The sequence below is a fragment of the Pleurodeles waltl genome, chromosome 8 (genome assembly GCF_031143425.1).
Source record: "Pleurodeles waltl isolate 20211129_DDA chromosome 8, aPleWal1.hap1.20221129, whole genome shotgun sequence".
Lineage (NCBI taxonomy): Eukaryota > Metazoa > Chordata > Amphibia > Caudata > Salamandridae > Pleurodeles > Pleurodeles waltl.
In genome coordinates, this window is record NC_090447.1 from 1537946411 (window position 1) to 1537968387 (window position 21977).

Below are 21977 nucleotides of genomic sequence, written 5' to 3' on the forward strand. Positions count from 1 at the left end.
GATTTCATTTTAGAAATTCTTTGATTTATGAATTCTGTAGACAGGTACACATGAACTGTGTCTCTTAGAGGCAATAACATCAAGTTTGTGTGATGGTAGCAAGCGGATGTGAGTCTGTCCACCTCTAAATCTGGCAGACAGGCTGACAGACATACAAACTGGAACAGATATATACGGACAGACAACAATAAGGTGCACTGAGTGTCAATGTGTGATCTCAGTTCACTGCTGTCTTCCAATAGACATCAACAGAATACCGCACAAGTCAGTGCAGCATCGTCTCCTGTCACGTGTCTCATCCCAGATGAGTGCAGAAGAGTGGGCTCAACAAGCAGTCTCCATCCATCTTGTTCTTTCCCACATCTTTAACTTTATAACCTCTGTAGGAAAGTACCATCTTGCCTGGAATGTTACCCCCATATTACACTGTATGTATGTTGTTTTAGTCCATGTGTCACTGGGACCCTGCCAGCCAGGGCCCCAGTGCTCATAAGTATGTGCTGTGTATGTGTTCCCTGTGTGGTGCCTAACTGTCTCACTGAGGCTCTGCTAACCAGAACCTCAGTGGTTATGCTCTCTCTGCTTTCCAAATTTGTCACTAACAGGCTAGTGACCAATTTCACCAATTTACATTGGCATACTGGTACACCCATATAATTCCCTAGTATATGGTACTTAGGTACCCAGGGTATTGGGGTTCCAGGAGATCCCTATGGGCTGCAGCATTCCTTTTGCCACCCATAGGGAGCTCTAACAATTCTTACACAGGCCTGCCACTGCAGCCTGAGTGAAATAACGTCCACGTTATTTCACAGCCATTTTTCACTGCACATAAGTAACTTATAAGTCACCTATATGTCTAACCTTCACCTGGTGAAGGTTGGGTGCCAAGTTAATTAGTGTGTGGGCACCATGGCACTAGCCAAGGTGCCCCCACATTGTTCAGGGCAATTTCCCCGGACTTTGTGAGTGCGGGGACCCCATTACACGCATGCCCTACACATAGGGCACCACCTATGTGTAGCGTCACAATGGTAACTCCAACATGGCCATGTAACATGTCTAACATCATTCTGGTGTTGGGGAGACAATTCCATGATCCCCCGGATCTCTAGCACAGAACCCGGGTACTGCCAAACTGCCTTTCCGGGGTTTCACTGCAGCAGCTGCTGCTGCCAACCCCTCAGACAGGTTTCTGCCCCCCTGGGGCCCAGGCAGCCCTGGCCCAGGAAAGCAGAAAAAAGGACTTCCTCAGAGAGAGGGTGTTACACCCTCTCCCTTTGGAAAAGGTGAGAAAGGCTGGGGAGGAGTAGCCTCCCCCAGCCTCTGGAAATGCTTTGATGGGCACAGATGGTGCCCATCTCTGCATAAGCCAGTCTAAACCGGTTCAGGGATCCCCCAGCCCTGCTCTGGCGCGAAACTGGACAAAGGAAAGGGGAGTGACCACTCCCCTGACCTGCACCTCCCAGGGGAGGTGCCCAGAGCTCCTCCAGTGTGCTCCAGACCTCTGCCATCTTGGAAACAGAGGTGTTGCTGGCACACTGGACCGCTCTGAGTGGCCAGTGCCAGCAGGTGACGTCAGAGACTCCTTCTGATAGGCTTTTACCTTCCTAGGTAGCCAAACCTCCTTTTCTGGCTATTTAGGGTCTCTGCTTTGGGGATCTCACCAGATAACGAATGCAAGAGCTCATCAGAGTTCCTCTGCATCTCCCTCTTCACCTTCTGCCAAAGGATCGACCACTGACTGCTCCAGGACGCCTGCATAACCGCAACAAAGTAGCAAGACGACTACTAGCAACCTTGTACCGCTTCATCCTGCCGGCTTTCTCGACTGTTTCCAGGTGGTGCATGCTCTGGGGGTAGCCTGCCTCCTCTCTGCACCAGGAGCTCAGAAGAAATCTCCAGTGGGTCGACGGAATCTTCCCCCTGCAACCGCAGGCAACAAAAGACTGCATCACCGGTCCTCTGGGTCCCCTCTCAGCACGATCAGCGTGGTCCCTGGAACTCAGCAACCCTGTCCAAGTGGCTCCCACAGTCCAGTGACTCTTCAGTCCCAGTATGGTGGAGGTAAGTCCTTGCCTCCCCACGCTAGACTGCATTGCTGAGTACAGCGTGATTTGCAGCTGCTCCGGCTCCTGTGCACTCTTCCAGGATTTCCTTTGTGCACAGCCAAGCCTGGGTCCCCGACACTCCTTCCTGCAGTGCACAACCTTCTGAGTTGTCCTCCGGCGTCGTGGGACTGCCTTTTGTGACTTCGGGTGGACTCTGGTTCACTCTTCTTCTAAGTGTCTGCTCAGGTACTCCTGTGGGTGCTGCCTGCTTCTGTGAGGGCTCCCTATGTGGCTGGGCACCACCTCTGTCTCCTCATCCAAGCGGCAACATCCTGGTCCCTCCTGGGCCACAGCAGTATCCAAAAACCTCAACCGCGACCTTTGCAGCTGGCAAGGCTTGTTTGCGGTTTTTCTGCATGGGAACACCTCTGCAAGCTTCTTCTCGACGTGGGACATCCATCCTCCAAAGGGGAAGTTCCTAGTCCTCTTCGTTCTTGCAGAACACCAAGCTTCTTCCAGCAGGTGGCAGCTTCTTTGCACCCTCAGCTGGCATTTCCTGGGCTCCTGCCCACTCTCGACACTGTTGCGACTCTTGGACTTGGACCCCTTCTCTTACAGGTACTCAGGTCCGGAAATCCACTGTTGTTGCATTGCTGGTGTTGTTCCTCTTGCAGAAACCCCCTATCACGACTTCTGTGCTCTCTGGGGGTTGTAGGTGCACTTTACACCTACCTTTCAGGGTCTTGGGGTGGGCTATTTTTCTAATCCTCACTGTTTCCTTACAGTCCCAGCGACCCTCTACAAGCTCACATAGGTTTGGGGTCCATTCGTGGTTCGCATTCCACTTTTGGAGTATATGGTTTGTGTTGCCCCTATACCTATGTGCTCCTATTGCAATCTACTGTAATTTTACATTGCTTGCATTACTTCCTTTTGCTATTACCTGCATAATTTTGGATTGTGTACATATATCTTGTGTATATAACTTATCCTCATACTGAGGTTACTCACTGAGATACTTTTGGCATATTGTCATAAAAATAAAGTACTTTTATTTTTAGTACTTCTGTGTATTGTGTTTTCTGATGATATTGTGCATATGACACCAGTGGTATAGTAGGAGCTTTACATGTCTCCTAGTTCAGCCTAAGCTGCTCTGCTATAGCTACCTGCTATCAGCCTAAGCTGCTAGAAACACCTCTTCTACACTAATAAGGGATAACTGGACCTGGCACAGAGTGTAAGTACCCTTGGTACCCACTATAAGCCAGGCCAGCCTCCTACAACCTCCACCCCCAGGGCCATTTTTCACACCTTCCAGCTCACCAATAGTGCTTTTTTGTGGTTCCCCTCCTACTGGTAATCACTGGTACTGCACTCCACTGGTACTCCACCTACTGGGTGTCTGTGGTTCTACACTCTGCCGCTTCTCCTATGGAAATGACTGATCTTTGGTGGGTCTCAGTTCTTAGCCAGAGGACCCCCACCTGTGTGTTCTAATTTTGAACCCTTTCTTTCGCTCCCTTGGAATGTCATCTTCCCATCTATGCCAGATCCACTCCCCAATGGCACAAATTGCTATGACTCTGCCTCCGGAGGCATAATGTAAATGTTCTGCCAGAACCCCGCCAAAACCCCTTTCATCTACTTCCCTCTTTCACTGAATCTTAAAGGTATCTTCTCCCAACTCTTACTCCTTTTCAAATCACCCTCCTCTTCTGACTATCAACGTAAGGGGCTGATTTAGTGTTTGGCGGTGTACTGTCTGTCAGATGGTGGAGGACATTACCTCTGCCATCCCAAGGGTACCCACCAACCAATGTAGACTAGTCCGTCGGCCCAGCTGACCACTCAGCACATTGAAAGGTGCCAGTACTGCTTTCTTTCAATGTAGATAAAGTTTGGTGTCCATCCATGCACATCAAACTTTTCAGCAACGTGGCCGAAATATAACGGTCCACCTTACTCCAAATGAGGAGGGCAGGACCAGTGTCTTGGTGGACAGGGTATTTGTTGCATTTTGGACAGAGAACCCGGTCTACCAAACTCTAGATCAGTCCCTAAGTGTGACTCTTGGAAGCCAGGTGAAGCTCTTCTTGTCTTTCAGGTCGACCACCTCCTCAACATTTACAAGATGTGCCCCACCTCACCTTCACGCTGCCAAGACCCCAAATGAAGTGCTGGTCCTCAGCCCAGAGCCACTGCCTCCTGCTGGGGCTTCCCTCTACTGCAAAGCAGAACGAGTACAACATACAGTCAGTCAGAGCTGAATGTTTAGAACAAATTCCCTGCAGTTAGGTGTGGGGCAATTGACTTTCCTTCCTGCACTTAATTACAGGGACTTCACCCCCATTCGGTCCCAAGTATAATTGGTGTCTTGCTCTCTGGGCCGGTTATGACTCATTCAGTGGATTCTGCAGAAGGTAGTTTCAATTCACTGCAGTGTAGGAATGGCCACCAACACTGAACTTTGTACCAAACATCTCCAAATGACATCCCTGTTGCAGTTGACCCGTCTCCGCCACCTGCATGCCACAGAACTGTGGTACCTTGCGTGGTTCCATGGTTCGTGGGGCTCAGAAGATGCCGCAAGAAGCAGGCTGTGGTTCCACTCACCTCAGGCTGCCTTTCTTTGTGCTCCTGGGCTCCTAGGGGCTGGTCCTCACTCCTTCAGCCCCAAAATGGCTGTCACCTGTCTGGGGGTTTGCAGCTGCCTTTTAAAGCTTCTCCACAGCAAGTGCACATCCGGTTTGCATTCTCTTTTTCTTTTCCATCATGGCTCTTTCTTCTTCTTTCCTTAGTGAATTTCCCAATCCTTTATGTTTCCTGTCGTGGCATTTTGTTGTCATTTCCTTTCCCTGTTCCTTTCCTTTATAAAGCCTTTAATCTGCCTGGAGAGTGTGCCATGTTCCTTCGCTTGTTTCCTCGCTCCCTCCAATTGCTGATCCCGGCGCTTCATTTATGAAGAATTCCACTCTGTACTCTGGTTTCCTGGATTTATTTCTTCCCATTGAAGTCTTCATCCAGCAAGGACATTTTTTACACCTTTTGCCTTTTCTTCCTGAGATACTAGCAGCTTCTTAAGGGCACTTGCCTGCCACATATCCCAGTTTGTGGTAACATTCTGGCTTCAGAAAACAGTCGCCTATACCTCGGACAGCAGAAGACCTGGACCCAGACTACGGATAAGCGTCTAGAAGTGAACTCTACCTTCCCATGCATCGTGTGATAATCCTCTGTGTAGTGGTGTTTACCACCTCTCTGTTGCACCAAATATTTATAAAATTGCCATGGGATGTGCACTTCACACAACATAAGTGATCATTTCAATAAACTAATATCAGAACTTTGCATTCTTTATCAATTTCACAATTAGGTGCAAAATCAAGCATCCTATCAGCCCTATTCCCATCAGCCCACCAAGTGCATGGGAACTATCAAACTTATGCTTCCTTCATCTCCCAGGGGATCATTTTGTTGTAATTTACTCACATGGTTACCTCTGAGTTTACAAGGTTGTCCTTTTATAGATAATATATTAGCATCACACTTCGTGAAAACCTCTGCAACAACAACATTGAAGGGCGCTCATTCTTCTTAGCAGCATCACAAACCACTGGACATTATGGAGGTACAGACACAAGAGCTGTGCGCCAAGACCACAGCCCGCATTCACACATATGAACAACCACAGCAAACACACTAATTGTCACCTGCGACTGGCACAATCTCCCACCTGTGCCCCTGTGTGCCAGGATTGGAGCTGAGAGCTTACAAGAGACCCCTGTGCTGGCCAAAGAGGAAGGAGCATTGCTCATGTTGTCAGACAGTAAGGCCTGGGATTTTGGCGCAGGGCAGCTCAGCGTTGAATGTCTCCTTTGTTGGAGGCCGACCCTCTGTGTAGTGTACAAAATCGAGTGCACAATGCAGCAGGTCCAGGCAACCACACGTTGGTTTCCAGAGGTAAAAATTAGACCACCTAATGCTCCAACTTTCAAGGTAGCTGGTCGCGCAGTTAGGACATGTGCTAAGTATTTACTGTTCTCACAAATCCAATCATGCACCACACACACTCAATGAATAACTCGAGACCAGATTTTATAAAAATACTTCAGATTTTTGTATAAGTTTTCAGACCAAAATCTTTAGAATACGTTAAGTACTTTTTAAAATATGATTTTTTGAAGTTTTAATAAAGTTAGTTTTTCTGTGTGTAATTATACACCATAGGAATCAGTAGGCAATCACTTTTAAAAATGCATTTAAAATCGCAGTTGAGTTACCAATCCCTTCTTTTGAAGGGTGGTCGCAGTAGTCGGTGGGCACCTCATGCCAGCTGGAGAGCATCGGGTGGTTCCCGGTTTCGGCAGGAGCAGCTTTAGAAAGGTTCTTGGCACAGGCACAGGGCCACCTGGATGGGCCACGTGGAAAAGGAGCTGGTTTGCAGATTTAAAGTGGTGCCTGGGGGTCCCCTTGGGCTGATGAGGTCGTAAGGGGTTGGGGACCCGGGGCACACATCAAATCCTGCGATGCAAGGCCCAGGGAGGCCAGGTGCAGGGCGTTTTGGAGGTTTTGGATGTTGTACGCAATGAAGTCCAATGGAGCTGCAGGTGAGTCTCCTTACGGGTGACTTACAAGACAACGGGGGCACTCTGGTCGGAGGTCCAGGATATTCCTAAAGTCCCTCAACTGGGGCTTCCTCCTAATCCTTTTTCAGCTCGGGGGGAACTGGTTTTCAACTGGTCCGATGTCAGCTGAACAGTACCCAGGGTATTGCTGTATCGCGACCATTAGGGGCCGCAGCGCCACCAAACATGGCACAGATGGGGGTCATACCTGGGTGGTTGTCGGTGTGTCGCTGGGTCTAGCTGTGACTTCCGGTTGGGGAGATGTGGGCGATTCAGTGAAGTAACCCTCACTGGTTTGTTGGTCCTTTGCAGGTTTCTTGCTTTTCTTCAGTGGTGCTTCCACTCAGGAGTGAGATTTCGGCTATTTACGAAGCTTGGAGATCCCCTGGGGCTTTTGAGGTTGGTCCAGTGGTCAGCTCCTCTGCAGTGGCAATTGTCGAGACTCTGGTGCAACAAGCAGGGGTCTTGGAGCCTCTTCTGGTGCAGTCCTCTGTTCTTGTCCTGGCAGGTCCTTTTGCATTGTCTTCTTTCTTCTTGTTCAGTCTTTTCCAAATCTAAAATCTTGGTCTATGGAAGCCCACTAAACACTGAATTTAGGGGGCGTTTTAGGGGGAACCTGGTAGCGTCCAATGGGACACTTACCCTTGGGTGGCTACACCCACTACAGTGACCACTTCCTGTGGGAAGGGTCACATCCCTAAGCCTCATTGGCTGTTTTCCTCCATTCCAAGATGGAGAAAACTGAGAGAGGGACCACTTTGCATACAAGCCCCTATGGGTGGTACATGCTCAGAGAGGCCACTCCTCCTACCCTTTGTCTGGTTTCCTGCCTTTGCTCCCACCAAATTTGGGGGTTTGCAAAGGGGGAAGCCTTCTGCTGCTAGCAGCAGGCCTGGGGGCTCGAGTTTCAGGGGCTGTAGCCCTTCGAAGCTCATCGCCAGGGTGTTGCACATTCCTGAGGGACAGGGAGTTTGCTCCTCCACCCAGGAAGGGCATTGTCTTACAAACCAGAGAGCCAAGGCTCTCCCCCAGGTTGTATATTAGCTGTCTGGAGTGGCAGCTGGATGGAACCAGTCAGCAATTCTGCCAGTTAGGGTTAGCTTTTGCAGGGGGCACCTCTAAGGTGACCCCTGGGTACAATTAGGGACAAAATCCAACACTGCTATTAGTTTGGATTTATTATTCTGAGTTGTTTGATACCAAACAACCCAGGGTGCAGAGTAGCCATCATGTAGCTCGGAAACTCGTGTTTGACCAGTGTCCAGAACATGTTCTTAAAATGGCTGCTCTGTTCACCTACAATGTCCTAGGTTTGGCAAGGACACAGTGGGGACATATTGCTCATGCAGCTATGCCCTCACAAATAGTATGGTGCACCCTGTCTTAGGGCTGGATGGCGTGTCAGAGGGGTGACTTACCCATAACATATGCAGTGTAAGGTGGACAGGGCACACAGAGGGTGTGCCATGTCAAGTTTGTCCTTTTAGGTTTGCCCCAGGACACGCAGCCTGCAGTGGCAATGTTGGGTGCATCTGATGCAGGACCCTTGGGGGTGGCACAATCAGTGCTACTGCCTCCAGGGGCCTACTCTTAATATCCTTTGCCCTGGGTACTGGGGTATCCATTTACTAGGGGTATTTAAGAGTGTATCCAATTGTGCCAAGGATCACAACTGATTTTGGGAAAGAGCTCTGGCCCAGGGAACCTGTTTAGCAGGGTCAATGGGCACTACCAACTCCTAGAACACATCAACATCAGGCAAAAAGTGGGGCTAACCACGTTAAATGAGGCCTCCTCTCACAACCTTGATGCGCCACCTAAAAGGGAAACAACAGGAAGTGCATCTATGGCATATTGCGCATTTCTCCTCGTTACTCCTTCGCTGGGGAGGCGTAAGGTTTTGGTGCATCTCCAGGTTTACAAGCCTTGTAAATCTGGGAATGTGCTAAAATCCATGGGTGTGTCTTGGGAACACCCAAAGCAACGCTCACGGAACACCCCCTGACAAAGTGTAAGGCAACGTAGCGATTTGCACTGCCTTGCCTTACTCTATAGTGATGAGGCCATTTAAAGCCACGCAAAGTGGCTTTGCGCGGCCACACAGATATGATTTAGTAGTTTGCACTGCCATTATGTCACAAAAAGTGACGCAATCGTGCCACAAGGGCCTCATTAATATGGGCCTAAGTTCTGAGATGGCACACTCAGGCGCACCTGGACATCCAAGCTGCCCAGACCACCCTTGTGTCTCTGCTCTCTGGGCCCCCAGGAGGGTGTTTCGGGCCAGATGTAGCAAAGGTTTTTACCCATTATGTGTCTATGGGAAAAAGTGTTTGTACATATGGCCCTTCATGAGCTGCAACTAGTACCGGGCGGGAATAGCTGTGGTGGGCTCACAAAATGCAGCCCTGGGTGTCAAATGTAAAACTTGGACTTCTACTTCACTTGCCAAGTGAAAGCCATAACTACAAAAAGAGGGTATGTTCAAGCCTCGGAACATGCCCGTTCGATAACGGTGAGCGAGCAGTAGGATGATATCTGAGGATTCCACTCCAGGATGCAGTAAGGTCCTTTTCCTGTGATATCATTCCTGTTAGAACCATGAATAAAGAGACAGTTCCAAGTGAAGGATGTGTTGCAATGCATTTGTTCCATTATTTTTAAACGTCTTCTTTGTTCTTCCATTATCATCCCTCAATTTAGCTCCTTGCATTTGAACTTTCTTCTAGATTCTTCTCCTGGAATTCTTCCTGGCTCTCTTCTTGTTTCCTCTGTAGAGGAGGAGTTGGATACTGTACTAATTGATTCATCGTTAATCTTTGTGCTTGATCAAGATTGATACAATTGCTACAAAGTTTTTCCCTTTGTGGGTTTTTCCTCCTAATCTGGAATGCTGTTAAGGAAATTCTGACACCTTTCTTGTCTACTATTCTGTGCAAGGTGGCACAGTGGATACTGGGATCCTCAGGCTGGCTGAAAGGGGACTTACCAGACTGACAAACACCCAGTCCCTGACAGAGTGAGATACCAAAAGCTTCTAAAGTGTAATAATGCTATGGAACCTTCTCAGGACCCAGCACAAGAGTTACAACAACTGCAACTTTAAAGGTACGGTATTTAGGTACCCCAGTAGACCCTTCAAGTGCACCACATGCTTCGGGGGAACCTATGAAGTTAAAAGAATTTTCGTATTCCTTACGGTGCATTTTGCCTGTCGCGCTGTACAGATTAGTCAAGTTTATGCAAAAATGTTCTCCTGACTGGATATCTTTGGAGCTGAGTTGTAACAAGTGGTGATGCTTACTCGCCAACGCTTAATGCCTTCTAATGAGAGTTCAAGAAGACGTTTAAAAGTTCTGATTTGGCCTGTGCCATGCAGCGGGCCCCAGGATGGGCCCCCGATTGCACTTTCATTTAAAAACAAAAAGAGAGGAGGGGATAAATAATGGTGCAAAGCTTGCTTTGCACCATCACTTAACACCTGGGTCAGAGCAGGTGTTAGGGGACCTGTGGACCCATTGCCATTGTTAAACACCATGGATTGGGTCCACAGGTGCCATCCCCAAGCCCCAGGAACATTCCCACCACCCCCCAGAGGGACACCAGAGGATGGGAGACCCCATTCCAGGTAAGTAAGTTAAGTATTTTTTAATTATTTTTTTGCCATCGGGGGCCCTAACTTGGGGCCTCCTGCATGGCACAGGGTGCAATGGCCATGCCCAGGGAACACGTTTTCCCTGTGCTGTTCATCGGCATGGTGGGCATGACTTCAGTCTTTCCTAAGACAGGAGTCATGTTTTTGGTGGTTGTGCGCCACGAAATGGGGCTAGTCTGGTTAAAGGCATTTTTTTTGCCTCTAACCAGGATAGCGTCATTTTTTGACGCACAACCCATTCCTTCTCTACCGCCACCCCCACCCGGCTACTGTCTGTTTTTTAAGATGCTAGCCTAAGTTTAGCGCCGGCTTCACCATTCTATTAATACGGTGCCCAGCTGGCATTGTAAAATGACACAAGCTGGCACTATGCTTTTTGGTGCAAAACTGCATTCCCACAGTTTTACACCAAAAAGTATAAATTCGGGCCTAGGTGTACAACAAGCTCTTTCTTCTGGTTATCACCCTCTGTCAAATGGGCAAATGGAGCAAATTAATCAAAGTTTGGAACAATATCTGCGAAGCTTTTGTAATGCTACTTAAGATTACTGAGCCTCATTTGCCAACTGTGAATTTCTCTTAAAACAATGAAACTCCCAGTGTTATTAAGGTTTTGCTTTTCTGTTGCATGCAAGGAGTTCATTGAAGATGTTTTCCTTCTTCTGTTAATCCTGCAATTTCTGTTTATATGAATCCGTTTTAGAAGCACAGGCAGCTTATTTTTTAAAGCTAACAGAGTATGCTAATAAATCAAGAACACATTCAGCTTCTTTTGTCACTGGGTACTTAGTTGCCTTGTCCTGTGGCTTGTTGACTGAAGTTGCCTCATACTTGGAAGGTTCACTGTGTGCTTCTCTCATTTCAAATGAAGCCATGTGTTCCTTATCAATAGCAATGGCTTCTACCTAACCACCTTCAACACTTATGGTGCACTGGCAACAAGAATGAGAGATTGAAGAAACGTGTGCTCTCTGAAGTTCCAAGGAAAGCTTCAACTTGTGGTCCACTGGAAAGATCATGCTATTTGTGAGCCTTTTGGGGATGCTGCACCTTTAATCCACACTCCTTAATTTGGCTTTTTTTCAGTGGCACCCTGAAAAGATTAGAGCTTCACTGCTACATATGTACCAGGGACGGGGCTGAGTGCTTACTGTCCAGTCGTAAGAGGGCAGAGCACAGGTTGTAGTGTCAGATGGCACATTCCAGGACACCATGCTCAAGGCCCTATGTGAGGTCTCTGCCTCTCCTATCTGTATCATGCAAAATAGCAGGTCCAGCTGCCCAGAGGACAGTCCCCTCCTCCTGATTGCTGCCAGCCAGCGACCGCACTCCTGCCCTGCCCTGACGGCAGTACTGTCACTCAGGACCAGCACCAAGGTATCCAGTGCCCCTAGCAGCCATGCCCCGCCCGTCCCAGATTGCTGTGTTCTCCCACCCTCCCGCTTCCCACTCTCCCATCTCCCCACCACCCCTCACAGGGCCTACTTAATGGAGGCTGTAACACGACCGCACAGCAGGCATGCCAAAGGCAAGCCCGTCTGTGCCCTTCTGCGCCTAGCATCCGCCCAGCACAGGAACCCTGGCCCTGCGGTCTCCCACAGGTACTCTGCCACCAATCTTCATATCCTAGACCCCGGTCGCAGTAACAACTGTTGCCTCGCGTCTCCCCACTCCACAGCGTGGACATTCACCTTTCTCAGCTGTCACTTCACCTCCATGCTAGGACCAACCACCTCCACAGGATCCCGCACTACCACATACTGAGACACCATTTCCACCCACGCCCCCGATGTACCCTTCATTACAGAGACCTTGGCTCACTCCCATGTCAGCCCCAAACATCGCCACCGCCACACCCAGTCGCAACAAGATGAAGCACCTCAACCACACCAACAGACACGGAGTCAGCATCACCATCATACACAGGGAAGCAATCATCTGTACTACCACCCAAGACGAAACCACGCCATTCATGGAACACCTGAATTTCCTGCTCCACACGGACCACAAAATCATCATCGTAGGCACCCTCACATACAGACCCCCAGGACCATGGACTGGCCTCAGCGACGCCATCACAGAATTCACCATCCAGCTCGGTATCAAATACGAACACTTCATTTTCCTGGGAGACCTCAATTTTCACCTGGACGATCTCACAGACCCCAACACCAAGTCTGCCCTCAATAACTACCACCACCTCCTCAAAGCTGCGGAAAGGAAGGCCCCTGACACACAACATCAAGGCGAGTGCAAACCAGACCAAGGAACTCTCACCGTAGTCAGAGATTTCACCCACCCATCAGCCATAGATAACACAATCCCTTCCTTACAAGAACTCTGTGATGCTCTTGCAGACCACTTCCACAACAAGATAGCCACCATTTACAGAAATTTCAAGCCACTGACCTCCTCAGCATTCTAACCTCTGCAGAAACAGCCGCCGACCACCACATAGAAACAACTCAACACTGTAAACACCAAAGCCCTTTCGTCCACTCAGGAGCCCCCACAGACCCCTACCCCCATCGACTCTTCAAACTCAGAAGCAACAAGACCAGCCACCAGCTCATCACCTCCAAACGCACCTGCCAGAAACTTAAGAAAAGATGGCTTCTCGAGCGCACACCCGACAGCCTGGCAACCCACAAGGAAGCCACCCGCAAGCACCACCAACTGATCCGACTCGCCAAACACTCCCACTTCACAGCACGCCTAAACAACAACGCACACAACAGCAAGGAGCTCTTCTGCATCGTGAAGGAGCTCTCCAACCCCAGTGCCAACGTCAACGACGTCCCACCATCCCAGAAACTCTGCGACGCACTCTCCACCTTCTTCTACCAGAAAATCGCCGCCATCCACGACAGCCTCAACACCACGCCTCCGCCAGACCCCACCCCCGACAACTCCTCCGACCGCCTCACCACCTGGACCCACGTAGATGACGCCGAAACCCGAAAGACCATGAACTCCATCCACTCAGGATCCCCCTCAGACCCCTGCCCACACCACGTCTACAACAAAGCCGACTCCACCATCGCCCCCCATCTTCGCAAGATCATCAACCTATCCTTCAATACTGCGACCTTCCCGGACAGCTGGAAGCACGCCGACATCCAAGCCCTCCTCAAGAAACCCAAGGCTGACCTCAACGACCTCAAAAACTTCCGCCCGATCTCCCTCCTCCCCTTCCCAGCGAAGGTCATCGAGAAGATCGTCAACGCCCAGCTCACCCACTACCTCGAAGACAACTCCACCCTAGACCCCTCCCAATCCGGATTCAGACGTAATCACAGCACCGAAACTGCGCTCCTCGCCTTCACAGATGACATCAGACAGCAAATGAACAACGGTGAGACTTCAGCCCTCATCCTTCTAGACCTCTCCGCTGCCTTCGATACGGACTGCCACCGCACCCTACTAACTCGCCTCCACGAAGCCGGCATACAAGACAAAGCCCTCAACTGGATCTCCTCATTCCTCTCCGGCAGAACCCAGAGAGTCCGACTCGCACCCTTCCGCTCCAAAGCCACCAACCTCATCTGCGGCGTCCCCCAAGGCTCCTCGCTAAGCCCGATGCCATTCAACGTCTACATGGCACCCCTCGCACAACTGGCCCGTCAGCACAATCTCAGCATCCTCTCCTACGCGGACGACACCCAGCTCATCCTCTCCCTCACCAATGACCCACACACCGCCAAAGCCAACCTCCATGAGGGATTGAAATCCATCGCCGAATGGATGAGAAACAGCCGCCTAAAATTAAACTCTGACAAGACGGAAGTCCTCATCCTCGGACGCACCCCCTCGGCCTGGGACGACTCCTGGTGGCCCACCGCGCTGGGACCCCCTCCTACTCCAGCCAACCACGCACGCAACCTCGGCTTCATCCTCGACTCCGCCCTCACCATGTCCAAACAGGTCAACGCAGTCTCCTACTCCTGTTTCAACACCCTTCACATGCTCCGTAGAATCTACAAGTGGATCCCGACGGAAACCAGAAAAACAGTGACCCATGCCCTCGTCAGCAGCAGACTGGACTACGGCAACGCACTTTACACAGGCATCCCAGCAAAAGACATCCAACGACTCCAACGCATCCAGAACGCATCTGCCCACCTGATCCTCGACATACCCCGCCGATGCCACATCTCCCACCACCCGAAGGACCTCGACTGGCTCCCCGTGGACAAGAGGATCACCTTTAAACTACTCACCCACGCACACAAAGCACTACACAATGCCGGACCCGCCTACCTGAACTACAGACTCAACTTCTACGTCCCCTCCCGCCAACTCCGCTCTGCCAACCTCTCCCTCGCCATCATTCCCCGATTCCAACGCAAGACCTCCGGCGGCAGATCCTTCTCCTACCTCGCCGCCAAGACCTGGAACTCCCTCCCGACCCCCCTGCGCCAGACCCAGGACCTCCTCACCTTCAGGAGACTCCTCAAGACCTGGCTCTTCGACCAATAGCAGCTGCCCCCCCCCCCCCTCAGCGCCTTGAAACCCTAATGGGTGCATAGAGCGCTTTATAAATGTTATGATTGATTGATTGATTGATCAACACATCCACAGCCACTTGCCCGGACACAGGAAGCACACAGAGGTCTGAACCCTCCTCAAGAAACTCTTCGCAGACCCCAACAACCTACAGAACTAGCACCCATCTTGCTGCTCCTGTTTCCCGCCAGAGTCCTAGAGGAGTACATCAGCCGCCAACTCACTGAACACCTGGAGAGATACAACCGGCTAGACCTCTACCAATCAGGATTCAGAGCCAACAACAGCACTGAAACAGCCTTGATCGCTGTGACAAGAGACATCCACACCCTACTCAACAGAGGAGAATCTGCCACCCTGATCCTTCTCAACCTCTCCACTGCCCTCGACACCAACTCCCACCACACACTCATCAACCGTCTGCTACAGTGCGGAATCAAAGACGACACCCTCAATTGGATGGCATCCTTCCTTTCTGGTGCACACAGAAGATCCATCTCCTTCCAGCCACTGCTCAACCAAAGCACACCATCTGCAGCATCCTGCAAGGCTCGTCCGTCAGTCCCACCCTCTTCAATATCTACATGATGCCATTAGCAGACATTGTCAGAGCTCACAACATCAACATCATCTCCTATGCCGACGACACCCAGATTGTCCTCTCACTCTCAGCTGCCTAAAGGACAGGCCTCGCCTGGCAGGAGGAGGTTAACACATGAGTAAATCTACATGAGTAAACTTACCGTTGTGAATAGGGCCCACAGTGAATGACTGACCGATGAAGCTGCATGAGTCGCCCTGGTGACTCTGCCCTCACAGCTGCCCAGAGGGGGGAAATTCCTGCTGCAGGATCACAGAAAGCAACCCTGGATGAAAGGGGTTAAACTTGGGCTTTTCCTTTTCTTCCCAAGTGAATGGCATGATTTCCAGAAAGAGGATGTGGTCAAGCTTTACAACATGCCCTTTCCGGGTGGTGGAAAAGCCATCAGATGTTAACTGAGGAATCCAGTCTTCATCTATAAACCAAGATTTATAAGATTACTGAGGAGGTTTTTTTCCCTTTGTGCATTTTCATTCCTATTTTCTGGCCCTCATAAGGAGACTTTTGACTCTTTCTACATATGCCATTCTGTGCAGGGTGGGCCTCGGCACTTGGGAGGGCTCCCCCTTTCTTTAGGCCCTGTAGAGGGGGCCTCAGCAGACCATTAAAGCACCCAGCCCTTGACACCACCAAACACAAAGCACATAGCCGTCAATGACACTAGTGGTATAACATAGTTTGTTGGACTGGAAATGTCCCCGGTATGACAAACGGGTGTGATCTCCTAATGTAAGTGCACAACTGCATATATCTGGTACCCTGACATTTTATTTTGGCCCAGGCATCACACTAATATAAGCATGTGTCCAGAGGTCTTGGCTTGTCGCTGACTATGAGAGGTCCTGGACTTGTTCTGTGACCCGGAAGGCTCCATCAGTTATGCCCTCATTTGAGACAGAGGACCATTGTCTCTGTCATCAGTTTAGAAGTTAGAGCGCTGGTGGCAGCTTTCTTTGTTTTGAGCATCAATTTGGTGACCGGACCTTTGTACTTGGGTCACTGGAGTGGAGGACTGCAGGCCCACCCACAGAAGGTTGTGCTTCTATGCGCCTGCCCAGTCATTTATGGTAAGATCCAGAGTGAGTGTTCAGCATAATTGCATATATGGGCCTGCATGATACATGCATGGTGTGTGCAGTGAGCTGACGTAATGCAGGCCTGAAGGATTCATTCATGCATGCTCTATACCTGGCCTTGCAGAAGGTGGAAAGTGGGGAATGCACCCCTGGACAGTGGACGTGTATTGCCTATATTCTTGCAACTGAAGGGTGGAGACATAAACACTGATCACAGGGAATTGGAGACAGGGATCCTTTAGATATTTGATGATGCTTTTGGTTAGCAAGAACCTGTGGGTCAGTTTCCCTGAACACAGATATTTGGTAGATGATAAGAGGCTGGGTTGGGACTGGAAAGGTGAGGGAGACTTTAGCTGAGACCTGCAATGTTGCCTTTTCCTGTTTAGAACTTCAGTTGCTCTTATGACAGTCAAGTGCAGAAACCTCTCATCAATGTGTGCCTGTGCTGTGAGTGCTCCAAGATGGAGGCCACTCTGCTGTGAGAAGCATCACTCTGAACAAAGGCTGTGTCGGGTGAGGAGCCCGGAGAGGACACTTGAAAGAACAAGCACCCGAAAGCGGGTCTGCAGTTTGAGACGGTGGATCCACATCTCCAATCTGTTACATATAAAAGTGGAATCTCTGCCACCCCACTTTGTTCCAATTTTAAGCCATCCATGACCAAGGAAGTGAGTACTCCACAGAGTACCAGAAGGGAGTACTCCACAGAGTACCAGAAGGGAGTACTCTTTAGAGTACTCCAAAGGCTGCTGTGCAACTATGGCTGGTGTCTGTCTGACAGCCTCTCTGCCAGATGTGAGGGGACATTACCTAAAGTTTGCATATGTTGCTGAAGAAACTGTGCGCCTGCCCTGAAGCGCATAGAAGCCTGCCTGCCTGCCGGGAGAGGACACGACATATGTATAGCGTCACAATGGTAACTCCGAACATGGCCATGTAATATGTCTAAGATCATGGAATTGTCACCCCATTGCCATTCTTGCATTGGGGAGACAATTCCATGATCCCCCGAGTCTCTAGCTCAGACCCGGCTACTGCCAAACTACCTTTCCCGGGGTTTCACTGCAGCTGCTGCTGCTGCCAACCCCTCAGACAGGTTTCTGCCCTCCTGGGGTCCAGCCAGGCTTGGCCCAGGAAGGCAGAACAAAGGACTTCCTCAGAGAGAGGGTGTTACACCCTCTCCCTTTGGAAAAAGGTGTTAGGGCTGGGGAGGAGTAGCTTCCCCCAGCCTCTGGAAATGCTTTCATGGGCACAAATGGTGCCCATTTCTGCATAAGCCAGTCTACACCGGTTCAGGGATCCCACAGCCCTGCTCTGGCGCGAAACTGGACAAAGGAAAGGGGAGTGACCACTCCCCTGACCTGCACCTCCCCTGGGAGGTGCCCAAAGCTCCTCCAGTGTGCTCCAGACCTCTGCCATCTTGGAAACAGAGGTGCTGCTGGCACACTGGACTGCTCTGAGTGGCCAGTGCCAGCAGGTGACGTCAGAGACTCCTTCTGATAGGCTCCTTCAGGTGTTGCTAGCCTATCCTCTCTCCTAAGTAGCCAAACCTCCTTTTCTGGCTATTTAGGGTCTCTGCTTTGGGGAATTCTTTAGATAACGAATGCAAGGGCTCATAAGAGTTCCTCTGCATCTCTCTCTTCACCTTCTGCCAAGGAATCGACCGCTGACTGCTCTGGAAGCCTGCAAAACTGCAACAAAGTAGCAAAGACGACTACTGCGACCTTGTAACGCTGATCCGGCCGCCTTCTCGACTGTTTTCCTGGTGGTGCATGCTGTGGGGGTAGTCTGCCTCCTCTCTGCACTAGAAGCTCTGAAGAAATCTCCCGTGGGTCGACGGAATCTTCCCCCTGCAACCGCAGGCACCAAAAAGCTGCATTACCGGTCCTCTGGGTCTCCTCTCAGCACGACGAGCGAGGTCCCTGGAACTCAGCAACTCTGTCCAAGTGACTCCCACAGTCCAGTGACTCTTCAGTCCAAGTTTGGTGGAGGTAAGTCCTTGCCTCACCTCGCTAGACTGCATTGCTGGAAACCACGTGATTTGCAGCTGCTCCGGCTCCTGTGCACTCTTCCAGGATTTCCTTTGTGCACAGCCAAGCCTGGGTCCCCGGCACTCTAACCTGCAGTGCACGACCTCCTGAGTTGTCCTCCGGCGTCGTGGGACCTTCCTTTGTGACTTCGGGTGAGCTCTGGTTCACTCTTCTTTGTAGTGCCTGTTCCGGCACTTCTGTGGGTGCTGCTTGCTTTTGAGTGAGCTCTTTGTCTTGCTGGATGCATCCTCTGTCTCCTCACGCAATTGGCGACATCCTGGTCCCTCCTGGGCCACAGCAGCATCCAAAAACCCTAACCGCAACCCTTGCAGCTAGCAAGGCTTGTTTGCGGTCTTCCTGCACGGAAACACCTCTGCAAGCTTTTTCACGACGTGGGACATCCATCCTCCAAAGGGGAAGTTTCTAGCCCTTGTCGTTCTTACAGAATCCACAGCTTCTACCATCCAGTGGCAGATTCTTTGCACCCACAGCTGGCATTTCCTGGGCATCTGCCCACTCCCGACTTGATCGTGACTTTTGGACTTGGTCCCCTTGTTCCAGAGGTACTCTCGTCAGGAAATCCATCGTTGTTGCATTGCTGGTGTTGGTCTTCCTTGCAGAATTCCCCTATCACTTCTTCTGTGCTCTTTGGGAAACTTAGGTGCACTTTGCACCCACTTTTCAGGGTCTTGGGGTGGGCTATTTTTCTAACCCTCACTGTTTTCTTACAGTCCCAGCGACCCTCTACAAGGTCACATAGGCTTGGGGTCCATTGGTGGTTCGCATTCCACTTCTAGAGTATATGGTTTGTGTTGCCCCTATCCCTATGTGCCCCCATTGCATTCTACTGTATTGTGACTATACATTGTTTGCACTGTGTTCTATTGCTATTACTGCATATTTTTGGTATTGTGTACATATATCTTGTGTATATTTGCTATCCTCATACTGAGGGTACTCACTGAGATACTTTGGCATATTGTCATAAAAATAAAGTATCTTTATTTTTAGTATATCTGTGTATTGTGTTTTCTTATGATTTTGTGCATATGACACTAGTGGTATTGTAGGAGCTTCACTCGTCTCCTAGTTCAGCCTAAGCTGCTCTGCTAAGCTACCTTTTCTATCAGTCTAAGCTGCTAGACACCCCTCTACACTTATAAGGGATAACTGGACCTGGTGCAGAGTGTAAGTACCCCTTGGTACCCACTACAAGCCAGGCCAGTCTCCTACAAGGGGACATTACCTAAAGTTTGCATATTTTGCTGGAGAAACTCTGCGCCTGCCCTGAAGCGCATAGAAGCCTGCCTGCCTGCCGGGAGGGGAAAGGAGGCTGCCTCGCCCCGCAGGAGGGATTGCCAAGGAAAGAGTGAGGTCCAGTGCATCCCCAGTGGCTGTGGGCTCAGAACAGACTACCTGATAGGTATCTGCGTGGACATACGGGCCTGAGAGCCTCCTACAGTCTCCCTTTAGTTCCTGGTGAAAAAAGCCTTGGTCTGGGCTATAATTGCTTGACCACTGGAGACCGATGTGGGGCTGTATTTGCCAATGTGCTGAAAGCCTGTGTGGGGCTCCTGCTGACGTGCTGGACGTCCAATCAGGGTCTACACCGACTGTCTAGTCAGCCCAGATGTGGGCTGCAACTGCTGATTGTGGAGGGACACCCTGGGACTACACCTAGGTGCTGTCCAGCTAGGAGCACATCTGCTTCAGGGGTACCAAATGTCAGGAAAATGTCTGCACCAGTCATGGTGTCCATGCCACTGCAACCTAAACCGAAAGCTGGGCTGGAGCTGCTGAATGTGGCTCGCTCTGCCTAACTTCTGCCTAACTCCACCAAAGACTGCTGGTGCATCACAGCTCTTGCAAGCTCATTGGAGCACTGCCAGCGTGCAGTGCTTAATTTCTGCTTGTTGCTTCCGGTGCGGAGCACCGACACTTATTTTTGAGGGCCAACACTTATTTTTCTGCATTACCATTTACTGCGAGCAAAAGACACATATGGGAAAGACGAAGGAACAGAAAAACGAAAAAGTGTCACAAAGGGAGAAAGCAGAAAGCTGCCAGGGTGAGTTGAAGGGGCAGGGAGTGGCTTTAAATGGATTGAAGAGGCCCGAGATGGCTTCAGGATTACGCCGCCTCAGTACTGGGTGCTCGCACATTTAACTGCAGCAGCCGCGAGTTTCAGAGGAGTGCTTTAGGCAGCGGCACGTTTTTATTTACAAATTAAGCACTTCCAGAGTGTAAGGCAGTCCTGAAAGACTTTGAGAGAACTCTTCATTTCCACAAAAGGTTAGGGTTCAGAGCAGTGGCATAATGAAACTTGAGCCCTCCACCCCCTGCAAAGTACTTGGAGGGTGACCCCTCCAGAAGCGCTCAGGAGCTCTCAGGTCAGGGAACTGAGCTGAGTGGGCCTCCTGGAGCTCAGCCGTGGCTGCGGGGGCCTTTGTTACACCACTGCTTCAGAGCACACTTGTAAACAGTTGGTGATTACACTGCACCTAGGCCTGGTTCACGAGAGAGGGAGAGGGAGAGGGAGAGAGAGGGAGAGAGAGGGAGAGAGAGGGAGAGAGAGGGAGAGGTAGAAGAGAGGGGTAGAGAGAGAGAGAGAGAGAGAAGAGAGAGAGAGATAGAAGAGAGATAGAGAGAGAGAGAGAGAGAGAGAAGAGAGAGAGAGAGAGGAGAGAGAGAGAGAGAGAGAGAGAGAGAGAGAGAGAGAGAGAGAGGAGAGAGAGAGAGAGAGAGAGAGAGAGAGAGAGAGAGAGAGAGAGAGAGAGAGAGAGAGAGAGAGGAGAGAGAGAGAGAGAGAGAGAGGGTGGGTACAGCTCCTATTCCAGATAGCGCCTAGAGACGTTTCCTTGTTCATGAGTTCTGTGGTGGCTAGTATCGAGTACAGTGTGTAGGTAAAGTGCTTTCATTCTTGCAAAGATAAGCACTGGGCTGCACATTCACTTGATTGTTGGAAAATCTGAAGCTCTCGCCACACCCTCACCCCCCCAATCAAACTGACCAAACTAAGCCTCTGCACAAACCCACCGGCCGTCCTAGTGACGAGACAGACACTAAAAGATAGCTGGAAGTGTAACTTTCTGAATTATTGATGCATTCTAGAGTTCCTTACATGCGCACACGCGTATGAATGTCTGCAGGTGTGATAGTCGGTGTACAAATGCGCGTCTGTAATTTGAATGCAAATGTTCATTTGCACATTTTCCTTTTTTGATTCTTCACTGCGAAAACCTTTTTCCCCTGTGTAGAAAACCCTTCCTCTGTATCCGTATTCCTTCGCTTGCCAGGAGTACCCGAGCCTCCGTGCCGGCCCATCACTGGTGAACACCCACAGCTGTACACTTAAATATATCTCCTTTTATGTTCCCTCCTAGAAATCCCCTGCAGTCCATCGGTGGTCATTTCTTTCAAAGACAGA

The 21977-nt window shown here is 50.3% G+C and overlaps 1 protein-coding gene across 1 annotated transcript in view; it reads left to right on the forward strand.

The window, feature by feature from the left end:
* The window catches only part of LOC138248948 (carcinoembryonic antigen-related cell adhesion molecule 5-like), a 172256-nt gene that overhangs the window by 139066 nt on the left and 11213 nt on the right, over positions 1–21977 (forward strand). The window lies entirely within an intron of this gene.